Source organism: Pristiophorus japonicus, unplaced genomic scaffold, assembly GCF_044704955.1.
Source record: "Pristiophorus japonicus isolate sPriJap1 unplaced genomic scaffold, sPriJap1.hap1 HAP1_SCAFFOLD_45, whole genome shotgun sequence".
NCBI classification, from domain to species: domain Eukaryota; kingdom Metazoa; phylum Chordata; class Chondrichthyes; family Pristiophoridae; genus Pristiophorus; species Pristiophorus japonicus.
The window spans coordinates 155,802-175,969 of record NW_027254352.1 but is presented as its reverse complement, the minus strand read 5'-3'; the positions used below and the strand labels follow the sequence as shown (position 1 = coordinate 175,969).

The 20,168-nt window shown below is 47.7% G+C and overlaps 1 pseudogene; it reads left to right on the top strand.

The window, feature by feature from the left end:
* Positions 1–18,812, top strand: part of LOC139251824 (histone H2B 1.2-like) — a 35,839-nt pseudogene extending 17,027 nt beyond the window's left edge.
* Positions 18,813–20,168: the final 1,356 nt, after the last annotated feature.

The window sequence follows — 20,168 nt, the reverse complement described above, 5'->3', positions numbered from 1 at the left end:
AATGCCGAACGTTGCTGCAAACGGGAGAGGAGGTGGTGCAAAGTTTAAAGCGAATAACTGCTAAATCATTGTGATCTGCATGCGTGGGTCCGGATCCCATACTCGTCCTTATTGTGTTAAACGTAGGAATCCTCTTGTTGTTTTGTAAATCACATTAAACCTCATGGCGAAATTTACATTTTACTGTCAAGGATGCTGCACTTTGGTTATGTCATGTCTCAAATTAATATAGGTCCTGTAATTCCGGCCTCACTGGGTCTGTACGGAATAGGTACACAACCGGCAATGACCCACAATAGCCTTTCTTTGGCATACGGGATGCATGCACTGAAAAGCATATTTTCCAATGTCAAATTCTTGCTTGACTGATCCAACGCTTCTTCAGGAGAAGGACATTCGCATGGGGGAGTATGCACTATTTGCCCATCTGTTGCCCAACGAATGTCCTTAAATTTCTTGCGCCTGGGAAAAGCAGGTGCATCGAGTGCTTTTATAAGTGTAAGAGTTTTAAAACATATAAAAAATTTAAAAATATATACAAATGAAATGTAATAACATATTTATGTTAAAAACGCTGTCCACTATGGTAGGTTTATTTTAAACTATAAATAACAAACTTTTTTAAAAATCCGAAAAATATATTGTTTTCGAACACATGTATAAACATTAATTTAAATTAATACGCGAGATGTTGTTTTTTTAATTTTTATGTGTGTTTGGGTGATGAAGCGTTCTCATTCGTAATATTGAGAGCCCGTACTTACGGAGATGCTATTATTATGAATGATAATACTGTACCTTCATTGGCTGTCCAGAGCCACGTGAATCCAGCTTCTCCCTCCGAAGCTCCAAGACCTGAATACGCTGCGAAGGGCGGGACGAGAAGGCCTCAGAAGCGGACTGCTGGAGGGCACAGGACCAAAAGGTAGGTGTGGAACCTTATTCCTGTTTTCAGCCGATCGCCTGGGGGAAGCGTAGCACAGTGACTTCAGGCCCAATATATACATCAAAGGGAAAATCTATGTTTTTATGTTCTTATTTGCAGGACTATGGAGAGGGGGACTAATTTGATTGCTCACTCAGAGACTCAGCACAGCCACGGTGGGCCGAATAGCTTTCTTCAATACCTTCAGATTATGCCGTTTTAATATAGAATGGGTTACGCACTTTACTGTCGGCGGCTCGTTGGTCTAGGTGCATGGTTCTCTCTTTGGGATTTTCACAGTGGAAATGCGAGAGGTCCCGGATCATTCTATGCCGGTCTAAACCGATTTGCTGTCAGTCCAGTATAAATCTGTGTCTGTTTCCAAAGGAATTTACTCTCAGTCCCGGGTCATTCTGGGCCTGTTTAAAATTAAAGAACTCTCAGTCCAAGATATTTCTATATATGTATCAGAGGGATTTGCATTCAGTCCCGGAAATGTCTGTGTCTGTTGAAAAGTGATGTACTGTCTGTGCCAGATTTCAAATTTCAAATTTCAAAAACTGCCTTTGCAGTGTATAGGAATTTAAGTTCGTTGCTGAGTTTGTGTAAGAGAGGGAGAGAGTGCAACCGTGTTGTGCGATCTTGCTGGACAATTAATAAATTAATATCATGTGTGAAAAAAAATATTACGTGGAATTGAAGCCATGCCGATTTGATTGAATACACCTTCGAGGAATATCTAACAGAAGAACAATCTGCTGTGGGATCTTGCCATTCCACATCTGAAAAATTTCAAAAATCCCAAGTTAGAAAAATACGGATTTCAACCAGGGCTCGCGTGTGGCTTTGAAACATGATGACCTTAACCACCTTATTTTCAAATTCAAATCACAACAGGACAAGACAAGACAGGACTCACTGTCTGACTTTGTTTATATATATGTGTGTGTGTGTGTGTGTGTGAGTGTATACCTATATACAATGTATACATCCCCGCTTTTAAATTTCAAAATAAATGTGTTTTTTCTGATCTGCCTGCACTGGAATCTATTGCTTTTGTCCACTTTCACAGCAAAAGCAACTGCTGTCGGATCCTGACATTGCACACCTGAAAAACAGCAGACAGACACAAGTCACTTTAAAAGATCACCATTGCATCCCACATCTTCCCTCGTAGCTTGTCTTCCACCATGGGCTGCCTGTGTCTGTTGGTATTTACTGCGTGCACACCCTTATTTACAATGCTAGCCATCCAGACACACAGCCTTCGTTCAATCAAAAAATAAATAAATTATTAATTAATTATATATTTATTTAAATCAAATCAAATTCAATTTTTGATGAATAAAATTCAGAAATATTCATTTTTTTTTAAATTATGTATATACATTTTATTAAATTGGCTTTTTGTCTGGATTAGTATTACGTCCCTCCCTCCTTCCTGCCTTTCTATCACCTGTGGCTTTAATGACCATCCCAGCCCCGCGTGCTCCGGAGCCCCACGCCCACTCACGCACTGCACAATTGCCTTCAGCGATGATAGAAATCTCACTTTATTCTTTTAAAAGGGAACTGCTGTCAGTCAAGGGTCAGTCTGCATCTGGGTAAAAGGGACGTGCTTGCAGTCGCGGATCATTCTGTGTCTGTTTAAACGGGATGCTTGTCCGTTCCGGTTCATAATCTGTCCCTTTGAGACAGATTTTATGATAATCCCGGATCATGTTGTATAGTTTAGAAAGAGTGTGATTTCAGCTGCAATGACCGAATTGTTAAACTGTTGTGTTCCAAATGGGGTTGCCTGCGCCGGTGCGCACCCAGATCACAGTGCATCTGTTCAGTTACTCGAAATATGCTCATCTTTTTCGAAATCCACTCCTTAATATAGCAGTTGGCCCGAATTTGCTCCCAATGTACACAACAACACATTTGACGCAAATGGCAGAGACCGCGTGGCTTAATCGTGAAGTTATCAGAAGATTGCAGGTTTGAGTCCTGCTGCGGTCAATTTGACTGCTCTGTGAAATTTATATTCTTTGCTGGGATTCTGCCGAAAAACTAACCATCTCGGACAGTCACTCACCAGAAGTAAAGGAAGGCTGTTTGCTTTAAGAATCTAATCGCACCTTTTCATCATTGTCCATCTGGTTTCACGGGCAGAGCAAGATTTGAAGTGGATTTTCCTGCACTTTATTTCTGTTTGCATACAAAAAGCGGGAAATTGAATGGCTGACGCTTCGGTAAGTAAAAGACGAGGTTGCCGAGAGGTTAAGGCGATCGACTGCAATCCGTTGTGTTCTGCACGCATGGGTTCATAATCCCATCCTCGTCGTTATTGTGTTACAAATTTGACCCCCTGGTTTTTGTCAATCACATTTAACCTCATCGCCAAATTCCCCTTTCGCTAACAAGAATGCTGCACTTTGCTAATATCATGTCTCAAATTTATACTATATTCGTCAAAGGGATGACATTTGTAGGACTATGGAGAGGGGGCTAATTAGATAGGTCTGGAGGGACAGCACACGCACGATCCGCCGAATATCATTTCTCACTACCGTCAGAATCTGAGAGCTACGCTCTTCACTCTCAGCGGCTCGTTGGTCTAGGGTACGATTCTCGCTTAGCGATGATCACATTTGAAATGCGAGAGGTGCAGGGTCCAAATCCTGGACCAGCCCCGCCAGTTGTTAGTCAAAGTTGCGCTCCTCACAGCCGGTCGACATGTGAGAAAACAGAAATATTTCATGTTAAAACATGTGATTTTGTGCCAATGATCCCACAGCGTCCAGATCCCAGAGCAAAGTGAAACTCACCCAACTGAGTAAAGTTAAAGTATCTCAGAGGGACTCGGCTCTGTGTCTCATTGGATACCCTAAACCCGTGTTTGGTTCCGGCCCATACTTGATCACTATGTCTTCCTGTCTGTACGCATTACCTCACCTCAACTGGGATAAGCATACATTCAGCGTCAATCTCCAAATCTGCCCTGAATATGAGTGCGTCCTGTTTCTCTAGAGCTGAAAAGATGTGATAAGCTGGGTTTTGAATTAGTCCCTTGGCTGCCGAATTCAAATCGGGCAGGAAATCAATCCGGACTGGCCAAGCTGCCTGGTCTGATTAAAAGGCGTTGAAGCCTATATTTCAGGATGTTATCGTCTTCTGGCCTCAACATGAGGTTCAACGTATCGGATCATAAGCACCGTTCCCATTGTCTGGTAATGGTTCTGCTGTTCCCACTAACACCTCCTCTGGTCCATCCTTTGTTACTTTATTGCCCGATTACCACCCACTTTGCCGTTCCCCATTGTGCCATTTATTGTTTAATCACTCCTGCGCTACACTGTATCACGGACGTTTCTTTTGACCTTTCTCGCTGCGTATTTTTTCCAGGCGCTATTTTTGTTGAAAAAATCTGTAATCTTTAAATTTTCCTAAAATAACGGAATGATTATCCGACAGAACGTGAATCCTGGTTCTTCATCTATACAGATTCTGCACGACCTGCTGAGTTTTACACAAATATCTGTTTTTATTCATTCTGTATCCGTATCCCTTTTAAGGGGATGTGCTGTCCGTCTGGGATCATTCTCTGTCTGTTTAAAATGGTGTGCTATCAGTCCCGGATCATTCTGTGCCGGTTTAAAAGCGATGTGCTGTACATCCCGGATTTCAAATTTCAAATTTTACAGAATGCCTTTGGAGAGTGCAGGAATTTTAATGTGTTTGTGTGTTTGTGTAAACGAGAGAGTGCGTGCAAACGTGCTGTGCGATCTTACTGTGCATTTCATGTCATGTGAGAAAATGCATTAAATGCAACTTGAAGCCATACTGATTTGATTGAACACTCCTTCGTGGACGCTGTGACGGTAGAAGAATCTGCTGTGGGATTTTGCTATTCCACATCTGAAAGATGGGAAAATACACAATTGAAATATAGCGGTTTTAGCCAGGGCTTGCGTGTGGGCTGTGTGACATGATGATATCCTCTACCCGTATTTTGAAATTCAAATCAAATCAAATCAAGACAAGACAAGGCGTGATTCACTGACTGACGTTGTGTATACATGTATAAATAGATATATCTTTAAGTATACATGAATTCAATCTGAACTTTTTAACTTTCACAATAAATGAGCTTTTTCTGTTCTGCCTGCACTGGGCTCTATTACATTTGACCTCTTTCACAGCACAAGCAGCTGCTGTCAGATCCAGCAGAAACACACACACGACTTTAAAAGATCGCCTTTGTAGCCCACATTTTCCCTCGAGGCTTGTCTTCCCCCATGGGCTTACAGTGTTTTGGTATTTACTGACTGCACCCCGTCATTTCCAACGGAATTCTTCCAGTCACACAGCTTTCGTTCAACCAAAAAATACCAAGAAAATAAATTAATTATTTATTTATTTAAAACAAATCAAATTCATTTATTTTAAAATAAAATTTAAATATATTTATTTTCTTAAAATGTTAACTATATATATATTGGTAAATTGGCTTTTTGTCTGAGTTGCTTTTACGTCCCTCCCTCCTTCCTGCCTGTCTATCACATGTGGCTTCAATCACCATCCCAGCCCCGCGTGGTCCTGACCCCCACGCTCACTCACGCACCGATCAATTGTCTTCAGGAATGATAGAAATCTCACTTTATTCTTTTGAAAGGGAACTGCTATCAGTCAAAGGTCAGTCTGCATCTGGGTAAAAGCGACGTGCTTGCAGTCGCGGATCATTCTGTGTCTGTTTAAACGGGATGGTTTTCCGTTCCGGTTAATAATCTGTCCCTTTATGACAGATTTTCTCATAATCCCGGATCATGTTGTATAGTTTAGAAGGAGTGTGATTTCAGCTGCAATGACCGAATTGTTAAACTGTTGTGTTCCAATTGGGGTTGCCTGCGCCGGTGCGCACCCAGATCACAGTGCATCTGTTCAGTTAGTCGAAATATGCTCATCTTTTTCGAAATCAACTCCTTAATATAGCAGTTGGTCCGAATTTGCTCCCAATGCACACACCAACACATTTGACGCAAATGGCAGAGACCGCGTGGCTTAATCGTGAAGTTATCAGAAGATTGCAAGTTTGAGTTCTGCTGCGGTCAATTTGACTGCTCTGTGAAATTTGATATTCTTTGCTGGGATTCTGCCGAAAAACTAACCATCTCGGACAGTCACTCACCAGAAGTAAAGGAAGGCTGTTTGCTTTAAGAATCTAATCGCACCTTTTCATCATTGTCCATCTGGTTTCACGGGCAGAGCAAGATTTGAAGTGGATTTTCCTGCACTTTATTTCTGTTTGCATACAAAAAGCGGGAAATTGAATGGCTGACGCTTCGGTAAGTAAAAGGCGAGGTTGCCGAGAGGTTAAGGCGATCGACTGCAAATCCGTTGTGTTCTGCACGCATGGGTTCATAATCCCATCCTCGTCGTTATTGTGTTACAAATTTGACCCCCTGGTTTTTGTCAATCACATTTAACCTCATCGCCAAATTCCCCTTTCGCTAACAAGAATGCTGCACTTTGCTAATATCATGTCTCAAATTTATACTATATTCGTCAAAGGGATGACATTTGTAGGACTATGGAGAGGGGGCTAATCAGATAGGTCTGGAGGGACAGCACACGCACGATGCGCCGAATATCATTTCTCACTACTGTCAGAATCTGAGAGCTACGCTCTTCACTCTCAGCGGCTCGTTGGTCTAGGGTACGATTCTCGCTTAGCGATGATCACATTTGAAATGCGAGAGGTGCAGGGTCCAAATCCTGGACCAGCCCCGCCAGTTGTTAGTCAAAGTTCCGCTCCTCACAGCCGGTCGACATGTGAGAAAACAGAAATATTTCATGTTAAAACATGTGATTTTGTGCCGATGATCCCACAGCGTCCAGATCCCAGAGCAAAGTGAAACTCACCCAACTGAGTAAAGTTAAAGTATCTCAGAGGTACTCGGCTCTGTGTCTCATTGGATACCCTAAACCCGTGTTTGGTTCCGGCCCATACTTGATCACTATGTCTTCCTGTCTGTACGCATAACCTCACCTCAACTGGGATAAGCATACATTCAGCGTCAATCTCCAACTCTGCCCTAAATATGAGTGCGTCCTGTTTCTCTAGAGCTGAAAAGATGTGATAAGCTGGCTTTTGAATTAGTCCCTTGGCTGCCGAATTCAAATCGGGCAGGAAATCAATCCGGACTGGCCAAGCTGCCTGGTCTGATTAAAAGGCGTTGAAGCCTATATTTCAGGATGTTATGTCTTCTGGCCTCAACATGAGGTTCAACGTATCGGATCATAAGCACCGTTCCCATTGTCTGGTAATGGTTCTGCTGTTCCCACTAACACCTCCTCTGGTCCATCCTTTGTTACTTTATTGCCCGATTACCACCCACTTTGCCGTTCCCCATTGTGCCATTTATTGTTTAATCACTCCTGCGCTACACTGTATCACGGACGTTTCTTTTGACCTTTCTCGCTGCGTATTTTTTCCAGGCGCTATTTTTGTTGAAAAAATCTGTAATCTTTAAATTTTCCTAAAATATCGGAATGATTATCCGACAGAACGTGAATCCTGGTTCTTCATCTCAAGATTCTGCACGACCTGCTGAGTTTTACACAATTATCTGTTTTTATTCATTCTGTATCCGTATCCCTTTTAAGGGGATGTGCTGTCCGTCTGGGATCATTCTCTGTCTGTTTAAAATGGTGTGCTATCAGTCCCGGATCATTCTGTGCCGGTTTAAAAGGGATGTGCTGTATATCCCGGATTTCAAATTTTAAATTTTACAGAATGCCTTTGGAGAGTGAAGGAATTTTAATTTGTTTGTGTGTTTGTGTAAACGAGAGAGTGCGTGCAAACGTGCTGTGCGATCTTACTGTGCATTTCATGTCATGTGAGAAAATGCATTAAATGCAACTTGAAGCCATACTGATTTGATTGAACACTCCATCGTGGGGGCTGTGACGGTAGAAGAATCTGCTGTGAGATTTTGCTATTCCACATCTGAAAGATGGGAAAATACACAATTGAAATATAGAGTTTTAGCCAGGGCTTGCGTGTGGGCTGTGTGACATGATGATAACCTCCACCCGTATTTTGAAATTCAAATCAAATCAAATCAAGACAAGACAAGTCGTGACTCACTGACTGACGTTGTGTATACATGTATAAATAGATATATCTTTAAGTATACATGAATTCAATCTGAACTTTTTAACTTTCACAATAAATGAGCTTTTTCTGCTCTGCCTGCACTGGGCTCTATTACATTTGACCTCTTTCACAGCACAAGCAGCTGCTGTCAGATCGAGCAGAAACACACACGCGACTTTAAAAGATCGCCTTTTAGCCCACATCTTCCCTCGAGGCTTGTCTTCCCCCATGGGCTTACAGTGTTTTGGTATTTACTGACTGCACCCCGTCATTTCCAACGGAATTCTTCCAGTCACACAGCTTTCGTTCAACCAAAAAATACCAAGAAATAAATTAATTATTTATTTATTTAAAACAAATCAAATTCATTTATTTTAAAATAAAATTTAAATATATTTATTTTCTTAAAATGTTAAATATATATATATATTGTTAAATTGGCTTTTTGTCTGAGTTGCTTTTACGTCCCTCCCTCCTTCCTGCCTGTCTATCACATGTGGCTTCAATCACCATCCCAGCCCCGCGTGGTCCTGACCCCCACGCTCACTCACGCAACGATCAATTGTCTTCAGGAATGATAGAAATCTCACTTTATTCTTTTGAAAGGGAACTGCTTTCAGTCAAGGGTCATTCTGCATCTGTGTAAAAGGGATTTGCTTGCAGTCGCGGATCATTCTGTGTCTGTTTAAACGGGATGGTTGTCAGTTCCGGTTCATAACTGTCCCTTGAAAACGGAATTTATCGTAATCCCGGATCATTCTGCAGAGTTTGAGAAGGAGTATGATTTAAGCTGCAATGAGCGAATTGTTAAACTGTTGTGTTCCAAGTTACATTGGGGCAGCCTGCGCCGGGTGCGCACCCAGATCGCAGCGCATTTGTTAATTTACTCGAAATATGCTCATCTTTTCCGAAGCCCACTCCTAGATATAACAGTGGCACCGAATTTGCTCCCAAAGTAATAAACAACAAATTTTTCGTTGATGGCAAAGACCGCGTGGCCAAATGAATAAGACGTCTGACTTCGATTGAAACCATGCCATTATCAGAAGATTGCAGGTTTGAGTCTTGCCTTGGTCAATTAGTTTGTTGCGTGAAATCTTATATTCTTTGATGTGATTCTGCCGAAAAATCAACCATCTATTCCAGTCACTCAGCTGAAGTAAAGGAAGGCTGTTTGCTTTAAGAATCTAATGGCACGTTCTCATCATTGTCCATCTGGTTGCACGGGCAGAGCAAGCTGTGTCGTGGACTTGCTTGCACATTATTTCTGTTTGCACACAAAAAGCAGGAGATTGCATGACTGACAAATGAATTAGGAACAGGAGCAGGCCATCTTGTCCCTCGAGCCTGCTCCGCCACTCAACAATATCATGGCTGATTTGGCCGTGGACTCAGCTCCACTTACCCGCCTTCTACCCATAACCTTCAATTCCCTTATTGGTTAAAAATCTATCTACATTTAAATTGAATATATTATATGCGCAAGCCTCACCTGCTTCCCTGGGCAGAGAATTTCACAGATTCACAACCCTCTGGGAAAAAAATACCTTCACAACTCGGTTTTAAATTGGCTCCCCCGTATTTTGAGGCAGTGCCCCCTAGTTCTAGTCTCCCCGAACATTCAAAACAACCTCTTTGCCTCTATCTTGTCTATCCATTTCATTATTTTAAATGTTTCTATAAGATCACCCCTCATCCTTCTGAACTCCAACGAGTAAAGACCCAGTCTACTCAATCTATCATCATAAAGTAACCGCATCTCCGGAATCAGCCTAGTGAATCGTCTCTGTACCCCCTCCAAAGCTAGTGTATCCTTCCTTAAGTAAGGTGATCAAAACTCCACGCAGTACCCCAGGTGCTGCCTCAACAATACCCTCTACAGTTGCAGAAGGACCTCCCTGCTTTTGTACTCCATCCCTCTCGCAATGAAGGCCAACATTCCATTCGCCTTCCTGATTACCTGCTGCACCTGCAAACTAACCTTATGAGTTTCATGCACAAGGACCAATGGTAGAGCTTTGGAGGCGTGGCCTATTCAGTTGGAGCCTGGAGCAGTGAGGGAAGGAGCTACCTGCTTTTGCTCCTGTTTGGAAGTCCTTTGAGAGCCCTGTGACCAGCCCAGGAAGAGGAGGAAGGGGCTGGCTTACTACCTATTCAACGTCCAGAGGGAGAGGTGGAGAGCTGATCATTTATTATTTAATATAACTACAGAGAGTTGGAGAGAGGGGAAAAAAAAAACAACCTGAGGAAACACCATCCAGTGTGGAAGGAGGGAGAGCCATTTCCACATCTTCGACAGGTCGGTGTGTTTTGGTGCATTCCCCAATAGACTTTGTTGTATCGGTGGGGGGAGCAAAGAAGATAACTTGAGGGCCGGAACATCGCGGGGGGTGTGTGTGTGTGGAAGTGTGAGTGGGGGTCTTGCTTACAGCTAGACCCCACACACCACTGAAGCACCCCTCCCTCATTGCCTAGCCTGGGATAGCTGGAGCTACCTGGCTGAAGAAGTACTAATTACCTCATTAAACACCGTTTGGAGTGTGTGCCTGGGTGGCTCCAGCTACCACAGGTGAAGACATCTTCTCCCCCCATCCAAAGACCACTCTACAAAGAATGTGTTTTTTGCCATCTGGGGAGTGCACCCCAAGAAACACCCACCCACCGCTGTGACGGGAGACCTGCCCTCGCAGCTTCCATCCTTCCCAACCCCTCTCTCTATCTCTCTCTCTCTGTCTCTGCCCTCTCTCTCTGAGAGCCCTTCCTCCCAAGTGAAAATTAAAAAAAAACAATTAAGACAACTGAGCAGAGGGAGCAAGGCCCCTCCCCAATTGCCAATTAGGGTAGAGGAGTGCCTCTTTCAGAGCTCCCGCTGTCAAATACTTAAACGAGGCCACTTAAGACCATTAAGGCCTATGACATTGGGATGGGTATGGCCTTTAAAGGGACCCCGTGATGGCGACCCCATCTACGCCGGTGGCAGGGCCAGCTCGGACATATGCGCAGGCAACGTCCACATCCACGGCGTCTTCTGCGCCTCCTGCTGCCCTGCCACCTTTCAGACTAATTAGAAAAAAACACGGGGTCAAGAGCTACACTCACCGCACAATGAGCATTGAGGAGTTCGTGCGGGCGATGACTGGGGTAGTCGGCCCCTCGGCCATTGTCGCAGCCTCCAAGATGTCTGGGAAGGCCGTGTTCTTCCTGGGGTCGGAGCGGGCGGTGTCCCTGGGCCTCGAAAAGGGGCTCACGGTGGGCGGGACGTTCCTGGCGGTGGATCCTCTCGAGGCCACCTCGCAGAGGGTCATCATTTCAAATGTCCCGCCCTTTGTTCCCGCTGAGATCCTCCTCCCTCACCTACACCAACTGGGGGAGGTAAGATCGGGGATCAAACCCATTCCGCTCGGCCTCAGGGAGAACATACCTGCGCCACGTGTTCTCCTTCCAACGCCAGCTCTTTGTCTGGCTGGCGCAGAAGGAGACGACGGAGGGATATTTTAATGTGGTGCACGAGGGGACTGCCTACCGCGTCTTCTGGACGTCGGACAGCGTGTGTTGCCATGCCTGCAGGGAGGTGCAGCACGTTCGCAGGAACTGCCCCGCCTCCAAAGCCGCCAAACCACCGAAGGCGGCCAAGGCTGGCACCGCCGCCACCCCTCTTCCTAGTAGCGTACGCGTGCCGGGAGCTGTGGGTGCGCAGGCATCGTCGGGGGCCTTTGTTTTCACGGCATCAGGCGGGGGGGAGGGAGAGCGTCCGATCGGAAGGAAGGCGCGTAAGAAGGCGAAACATCTGGAGGCGCGTCCCCTCGGTGCGCCAGACAATCTGTTTATCGCGCTCAGCACAACCCCGTCACCGGCGAGCGCGGGGTGCCCTGAGACCGTGCCCGAGCCCTCGATCAATACCGCAGAGGGATTCGGGCGCGGGCATGATAAGGAAAAGTGGGGAGTGGAGCGGGAGACCTCGGCAGACATGGGGGTCTCCCTGCATCCGCTCCATCCCAGGAACAAAAGGAGGCACCGCTCCAATGATGCGAAGGGGGAACAACGTCCCTCCGTGGAGGAGTCGGTGCCCGCCACGTGTCCCGCGTTCCCTACCAGCGCACCCAAGCTGCGCTGTAGGCGAGTGGAGTCTGTCCCCGGGGAGGGTGAGACAGTCGAGGCTGCCCTGCCACTGCCTCCCGGGGATGGCGTGAAAGATCTGCCTGTCGTGCGGGGCGTGGGACCAGCGGAGGAATGCATTGCCGCCGGGCGGAGCGTCCCGGGGACTGAGGCGGGCGGGGTCGAAAAGGCCGAACCTGAGCCCGCCCAGCTATTAACCAACTTCCCCCGGGTGTCGCTCGGCCCGGAAGAAATGGAAATTTTGAATTTTAATGATTCTGTACACGGTGGGCCGGGGATTGGCGGCGGGGAGAGGGAAGAACAACAACCCTCGCCCCATACTTTGGAGCTGGGGGACTTGGTGGTCCTGGAACATTACGTTGACCAGGTCGTTCCGTGTTCCCCGGTTCCTGGGGCGGAGGAGGATCCCCTTCCACTGTCGCTTCCCGACCCAGCACCAATTTTAAAAGAGCCCAGTGGGGACTCCTCTGCCGACGATCCTGGGGGTGGGATCGGGGCAGAGCCAGTGCCAGATGGAGCGGCCGGGCCGTTTGCCGTACCTCGTGCCGTCGACGGGCCGGCTGCTCGCGGCGACCTCCCAGAGGAGGACGGGGACTCGGTGGAGGACGCGGGTGAAGATCTCGAGTCCATCGCCAGTGAGGCGGTGGATCTCCTCGTGCCCGCCGCTGAGTCCCCCCTCATTCCCGTAGAGGATCTCCGGGACTTTTTGGTCCAGAGCCAGGGTCGCCGCAATCGAACCCATCTGGCCCGGGAAAGATGGTCCGAGCAGGGGCTGCTCATCGCTTCCGTCTGCGCCACCGCTAAAACCATGGCCGCGGGCGGGCCCTTATCAAAGGCGCAAGGCCATGACCTGCGCCGGCTCAAAACGTTCCTCGCTGGGCTGCTGAAGGAGTAGAGGTCAACAAACGACTCCACTCCCCCCCCACAATAGGGTAGGTAGATGTTGCACTATGCTCTAGTCATGAAGATAACCATAGCCAGCCTCAACATCAACGGCGGCAGAGAGGCACGCCGTAGATTTAACAATTTTTCGTTCCTGTGGGAGGGGAAATATGCGGCGTGCTTCTTGCAAGAAATCCACACCGTTCCGGGAGACGAAGCCACGTGACTCATGGAATGGCAAGGAGAGGTCCGCATGAGCCACCTCACCGCCACTTCTAGTGGGGTGGTCATCTTGCTGGCCCTGCATTTTCAGCCGGAGATCTTGGGGGTCGAGGAGCCCGTGCCAGGCCGCTTGTTGCACGTAACGGTTTGCCTGGGGGACGTGCCGCTCCATCTCGTGAACGTGTACGCCCCTCAGCCCGGCCCGCAGCAAACGCGCTTCTTCGAAGAGGTGACCGCTCTTCTTGGCTCCGTCGACGTCGGCGACTGCATTGTCCTCGGGGGGGATTTTAACTGCACCCTCGAGGCGAGGGACCGCTCCGGTGCCCCGCAGAGCATGACGGCAATGGAGAAGTTGAGGGACCTGGTCGGGTCCTTCGACTTGGTGGACGTCTGGCGAAATCTCCATCCCGACTCCAGCGCCTTTACTTGGGTGAGGCCTGGAGTAGGATGGTCCAGAGTCGACCGTCTTTACGTGTCTCGGGCGTACGTTTCCTGTGTGCCGGCGGCCTCCATGCGGCCGGTGCCGTGTTCGGACCACCACCTGGTGTGGGCGGAGCTCGCTTCGCTCCGCGCGAGGACGGGGTCAGCGTACTGACATTTTAGCAACCGGCTGCTGGAGGACTTGCGGTTCCAGGACTCGTTCCGTCGTTTCTGGGCCGACTGGAGAAGGAAGCAGGGGGGATTCCCCTCCTTGAGGCTACGGTGGGACGTGGGCAAGGCTCACGTCCGTGTCTTCTGTCAAGAGTACGCGAGTGGGTCGACCAAGAGGCAGGCGGCCAAGGTCGGGCGCCTAGAAAAAGAGGTGCATGACCTGGAGTCCCGTCTCTGTCAAGTCGTCGGGGAACCGGGCCTGCGGATGATGTATGAAGCGAAGAAGGCCGCGCTGAAGGACCTGCAGCTCGTCGGGTCCCGAGGCGCGTTCGTGAGGTTGCGGCTCCAGTTCCTGCGGGATCTGGACCGCGGCTCCCTCTTCTTCTACTCGCTGGATAAAAGACAGTGTGTCCGTAAGCAGCTCTTGACGCTGCTGGCCGACGACGGCTCTCTCGTCTCGGATCCTGAGGGCGTCAGCAACAGGGCCCGTGAATATTACGGGGCCCTGTTCTCTCCGGAGCCATCCAGCGAGGAAGCGCGTAGAGATTTGTGGGAGGACCTGCCGAAGGTCAGCCCGGAGGGCGCCGAAAATCTGGAAGCTCCGCAAAGCCTGGCAGAGCTGACTGGCGCCCTCGTCCGGCTCTCGAGGGGAAAAGCCCCGGGGCTGGACGGGCTGACCGTGGAGATCCACAGGGCGTTCTGGGACATCCTGGGGGGCGACTACGCGCGGGTCCTGGGGGAAAGTCTGGCGACCGGGGAGATGCCCCTCTCTTGGCGCAGGGCAGTCATCGTCCTGCTGCCTGAGAAGGGCGATCTCCTCCTCCTTAAGAACTGGCGCCCGGTCTCCCTCCTCAGCACGGACTACAATATCTTCGCCAGGGCTATGTATGCTCGCCTTGGCACCGTGCTGGACCACATGATCCACCCCGACCAGTCCTACACGGTCCCGGGCCGGACAATCCACGATAACATCCATCGGGTCCGGGACCTCATCCATTATTCCCAGGAGGCTGGTCTGTCGGTCGCCTTCCTATCCCTCGACAAAGAGAAGGCGGTCGACAGGGTGGATCACGACTATCTGCTCGGAACTCTGCGCGCTTTCGGTTTCGGGACGCATTTCGTCGCCCGGATCCGACTATTGTACGCCGCCGCAAAGTTTCTGATTAAGGTTAACGGGTCCGTGACGGCGCCCCTTCGCTTTGGGAAAGGTGTGCGCCAGGGATGCACCATATCCGGCCAGTTATATGCCGTCTGCGTGGAGACTTTCCTGCGCCTCCTGCGGACGAGGTTGACGGGACTGGCTCTGCAAGGGCCGGACGTGGAGATCGTCCTCTCGGCTTATGCCGATGACCTGCTCCAGATTAGTGGGAAAGCGGGTTGTGTAGAAGAAACAGAGAGGCTGCAGTCCAGTTTATCTCAGAGTGTTGTCGGACTTCACGAACAGATCTCCGATTAACATTCGCTCCCTTCTGTATTGTCCTGTCATTGTAATGCTGTCTATTCGAGTGACTTGAGCCTTTCTAAAATGGAAAATTGTTTTTATAATCCATTTGACTTGCTTGTTAAATTGGGAAAAATTTCAGAATTGTGCAGTGTGACGAAGGTTTTGTTGAAAGGTGGAGCAAAATGTGTTTCAAAATATTCTTTCCAACCCTCCCTCAACCCCCCATTTTCGAACAATCTGCAATACTGACTGGGAAGTTCCCCATTCGGTCCTTGGTCTGGGCTGTTAGTTGATCTCAGCCAAGGCAGCAGTTCAGGGGTTATAATTTTCCTCAGTACCACTGGGCTAAGTATGAGTAAAAATTATCCACTACCCTTGCTCTTGATACTGATCCAGTGACATCAATTTGGAGGTTTGTGGATGTCATTTGGAGGTAGGAATGGATTCGGCTTTGATGCCTACCACGGTGGAAATCCTGCTGACACTCTCTGAGTCGACTGATGGTGAAGCACCAGAGCTTAACAAATTTCTGTGGAATTGCACCCAGCCAGATTTAGCACTTCCTGGAGAAAGTAACTCGCAGTTGATTTTAGACCGTAAGGATGGAGGGAGACTCTCTAAATTAAGGCTATTGCATCTTGGAGGGACAGAGGCGACAGAATGTCCTATAAAATCTAGATTTGTCTATTCTGAATTTATATCCTGTACTTAAAGTAACAACTTTTGTAACCTACATTTGCAGGGTATTAGAATGGGAGGCTCTGCAGCTTGGTAACTCAAACCAAACATCACATCAAGATTTGAGAGATTCACCAGATTTTCAGGATCACCTTATCATCAGCCTTTGGAAAAACACCAATCACAGCGGTGAGAAACAGGACACATGTTCTCTGTGTGAATAGAACTTCAACCATTCGTCAACCTCTGAGGCTCGTGTACCCAGCTGACTAAACACTGTAAATGTGGGGACTGTGGGAATGGATGCAGATGTGCGTTCGGTGGAAACACATCAGGGAGAGGCCATTTACCAGCTGAGTGTGGAAAGTGATTCGGTCTCTCATCTCACCAACTGACATTCGAGGACGTCGATAACAGACTTTCTCCTGTGAATATCGAGCTGTGTTATTGTGCCGTGATGTTTTTACTTGTTCATCTTGTTGACTGTAAACCTTTGCCAATTAGTTGATGTGTTAAGTTTACTTGTAGATATTTTAAAAAATACATTTCCTGAGTGGATTCAAATTTCAATTGAAACCAGCTTTGCAGGGTGATACCCTACTCACACAATGAAGGTGAGAGAGATGCTGTGGACACACGAAAATTCCAGTATCGGTAAGAGATTAACAGACTGGATTTTGTGTTTAGTGATCCAGGGCGTGTTAGCTATCCCTACCCTAGACATCAATGCACTCTGGACGGTATGGGGAACTGGGACTTGACCTGAGAGTAACCAAAGGTCTGAGAACTGAAACAATCTAAAGTTAGAAAGGAGTAAAGGCACAAAATGAAGCAGTCAATAACAGGACATCAATTTGTTTCCTCTTATCATGGAGACATCAAGTATCGACACACTGTGTTATTTGAAATATCAAAATAGTCAACTCCAGCCCAGTTTTAGGGGTGATTAACATCAGCAGAAACAAATGCCAACTCATAGAATGAACACGATTCAGTTAGGATGTGATTAACAGCAGTAATGACAGTAGAACCCAACCCCTGCAGTGACTTGCGAACTCGCAATACAAATGACTGTGTAAATCCCTTCCCACACTTCCCCACTGCGAACTCGCTGGAGTTTCAGCAGACCAGATCACTGAGTGAAACCTTGGCCATGCACAGAGCAGGTGAATGGTCTCTCCCCAGTGTGACTGCGATGATGGATTTCTAGATCAGACGGGAAACTGAATCCCTCCCTACAGTCTCCACATTTCCATGATTTCTCCATGGAGCAGGTGTCCTTGTATCTCTCCAGGTTGGACGATCAGTTGAAGTTTCGACCACACACAGAACACATGTAGTTTCTCCCCGCTGTGAATGGTGCGATGCTTTTCAGGCTGTGTAACTGGTTGAAGCTCTTTCCACAGTCAGTGCGCTGGAATATTCTCAGGCGGAAAGATTATGTGTGTCTCACTGATGTTTGAAATAATTTTCCACAGACAAAACTGAAAAATGTTTCTCCTTCCACATTCAAAGGCAGATGGTATTTATCATTTCCAGTTTACATGGTTGGGTAAGTACGCAAAGTGAGAATAAAATAAATGAGCTGCTGATTTTCTCTGCTGATCACTGGGCATTTTGTGCTGGCCCAATAGGGTGACCCGGGCTTGCCCAATAGGATGCGCCCGTGTACACCAATAGGGTGAGCCCGGGCTGACCCAAGGAGATGAGACTGTTTTGGCCCATTAGGGTGAGCCTGGGCTGGCCCAATAGGGTTAGCTTGGGCTGGTCTGACACAATAGGGTGAGGCGTGCTTGTCCAGGTTCACCAGACAACTATCAGAACAACAAGGCTCCCTTTCAGGGGCCACTGAGGTGGACATAAACATGTGACCAATCAAACTGACAGACATCCTGAAGCCCCGCCCACCCTTTGTCCCTGCACAAAGGACCGTGCATGCGCCATGCGACAGCCCTGACCAATATGGCGGGGCTGAGCACGCTCCCAGCACCTGGGGAAACAATTTTACTCTTTGGTGTTCGAAGGATGAGGGGTGATCTTATAGAAACATTTAAAATAAGGAAAGGGATGGACAAGATAGAGGCAGAGAGGTTGTTTCCACTGGTCGGGTAGACTAGCACTAGGGGGCACAGCCTCAAAATACGGGGGAGCCAATTTAAAATCGAGTTGAGAACGTGTTTCTTCTCCCAAAGGGTTGTGAATCTGTGTAATTCTCTGCCCAAGGAAGCAGTTGAGGCTAGCTGATTGAATGGATTCAAGTCACAGTTAGATAGATTTTTAACCAATAAGGAAATTAAGGGTTACGGGGAGCGGGCGGGTAAGTGGAGCTGAGTCCATGGCCAGATCAGCCATGATCGTGTTGAATGGCGGAGCAGGCTCGAGGGGCTAGATGGCCTACTCTTGTTCCTAATTCTTATGTTCTTATGTTCTTATTAGTTACTGCCAAGAAAGGCACCAAGAAAACGGTCACTAAAGCACCACCGAAGAGCGGGAAGAAGCGCAGAAAGTCGAGGAACGAGAGTTACCCCATTTACATCTACAAAGTAATGAAGCAGGTTCACCCCGACACTGGCATATCCTCCAAGGCCATGGGCATCATGAATTCGGTTGTGAACGATATTTTGGAGCCTATCGCTGGTGAGGCTTCCTGACTGGCCCATTACAACAAGCGCCGCACCATCAGCTCCTAGGAGATCCAGACCGCCGTGCGCCTGCTGCTGCCCGGGGAACTGGCCAATCACGCCGTGTCGGAAGGGACAAAAGCGGTGCGCAAGTTCATCAGCTCCAAGTCAAACTGCACGCTGTCCTGAGAGATCAAACCCAATCACAACGGCTCTTTTAAGAGCCACCCACAACCTCTCTGAAAGAGCTGCACAAACGCATCTCCCTTTAAACTTAACTCACTAATTATAGCCTGAACAATTGTGTGAGAACCTTTGAAGTTCCAGCTGTAGATTTAGTTTTGAATTCTCAGATAAGCAGCTTCACTCTCAGACCTGTTCATTTACACCGCCTGCCGAATTAAAAGCATGTTTAGTGGCTGAGACTCAGATTTCAATCACACATTCACTCCCGCAAGTACTTGTCAAATTTATTTTTCAATTACTGTTGTGTCAGTCCTTTTATTAACCCGACACTCCCCGCAGTATAACAATCCAGAAAGGGAGTTCTTATATCGATTATAACTGGGGCAGTTTGAACACTCTGTCTAATATGTCCTTACTGTACAGTATAAATGCACACGAGGCCCATACTGGAGAGAAGGTCACTCTGTGGTCAGTAACATTTATTAGCCAGCACTGAAGTGATGATAATGGGAGGAGCTTCCCCTTTTATACCTGAAAGTCCAGGTTAGGAGTGTCTCCCACAAGTGCACCCCCTTATGATCAATGTTCTCACGGTGTACAACTTAGGTCAGTTTATACATGGGTTACAATGACAGCTGAATATATGATATCACCTCTCCCAAAGTCTCATTGGGATCATTGGTTAAGTCTCTGGTGGTTTACACTCCATTGCAGAGCGCCTGAGTTGGGGCTCCAGTTTTTGGGCGTTGGCCTGTGTGTCTGCTGCTTGTGGTGCCTCAGGCCTGTCCGGACTGCCCACAGTGACTGGGCTCTCCTCCGCTTGATTCCGATATTCAATCACCTGTGGAGGAATGAACTCGATATCGTGTTCTTCCTCTGCTTCTTCTATGGGGTTGTTGAACCCTATTTTTGTTTAATCCACGTGTTTGCGGCAGATTTGTCCATTGGTAAGTTTAACTATCAGAATCCTATTACCCTCTTTGGCAATCAAAGTGCCTGATAGTTGTTTAAGTCCTGCAGCATAGTTGAGGACAAAGACAGAGTCATTGACATCAATACATCGCGCCCTCGCATTCCCGTCATGGTAGTCCCATTGTGACTGGCGCCTGCTCTCAACAATTTCTTTCATGGTGGGGTGTGTAATGGATAACCTGGTTTTGAGTGTCCTTTTCATTGGCAGCTCTGCGTGTGGAACCCCTTTGAGCGAGTGGGGTCGGGATCTATTGGCCAACAGGAGGCGTGATAAGCGGTTTTGTAGTGAACCCCTTGGATTCTGAGCATCCCCTGTTTGATTATCTGCTCTGCTCGTTCCACCTGACCATTTGAGGCCGGCTTGAATGGTGCCGTTCTGACATGGTT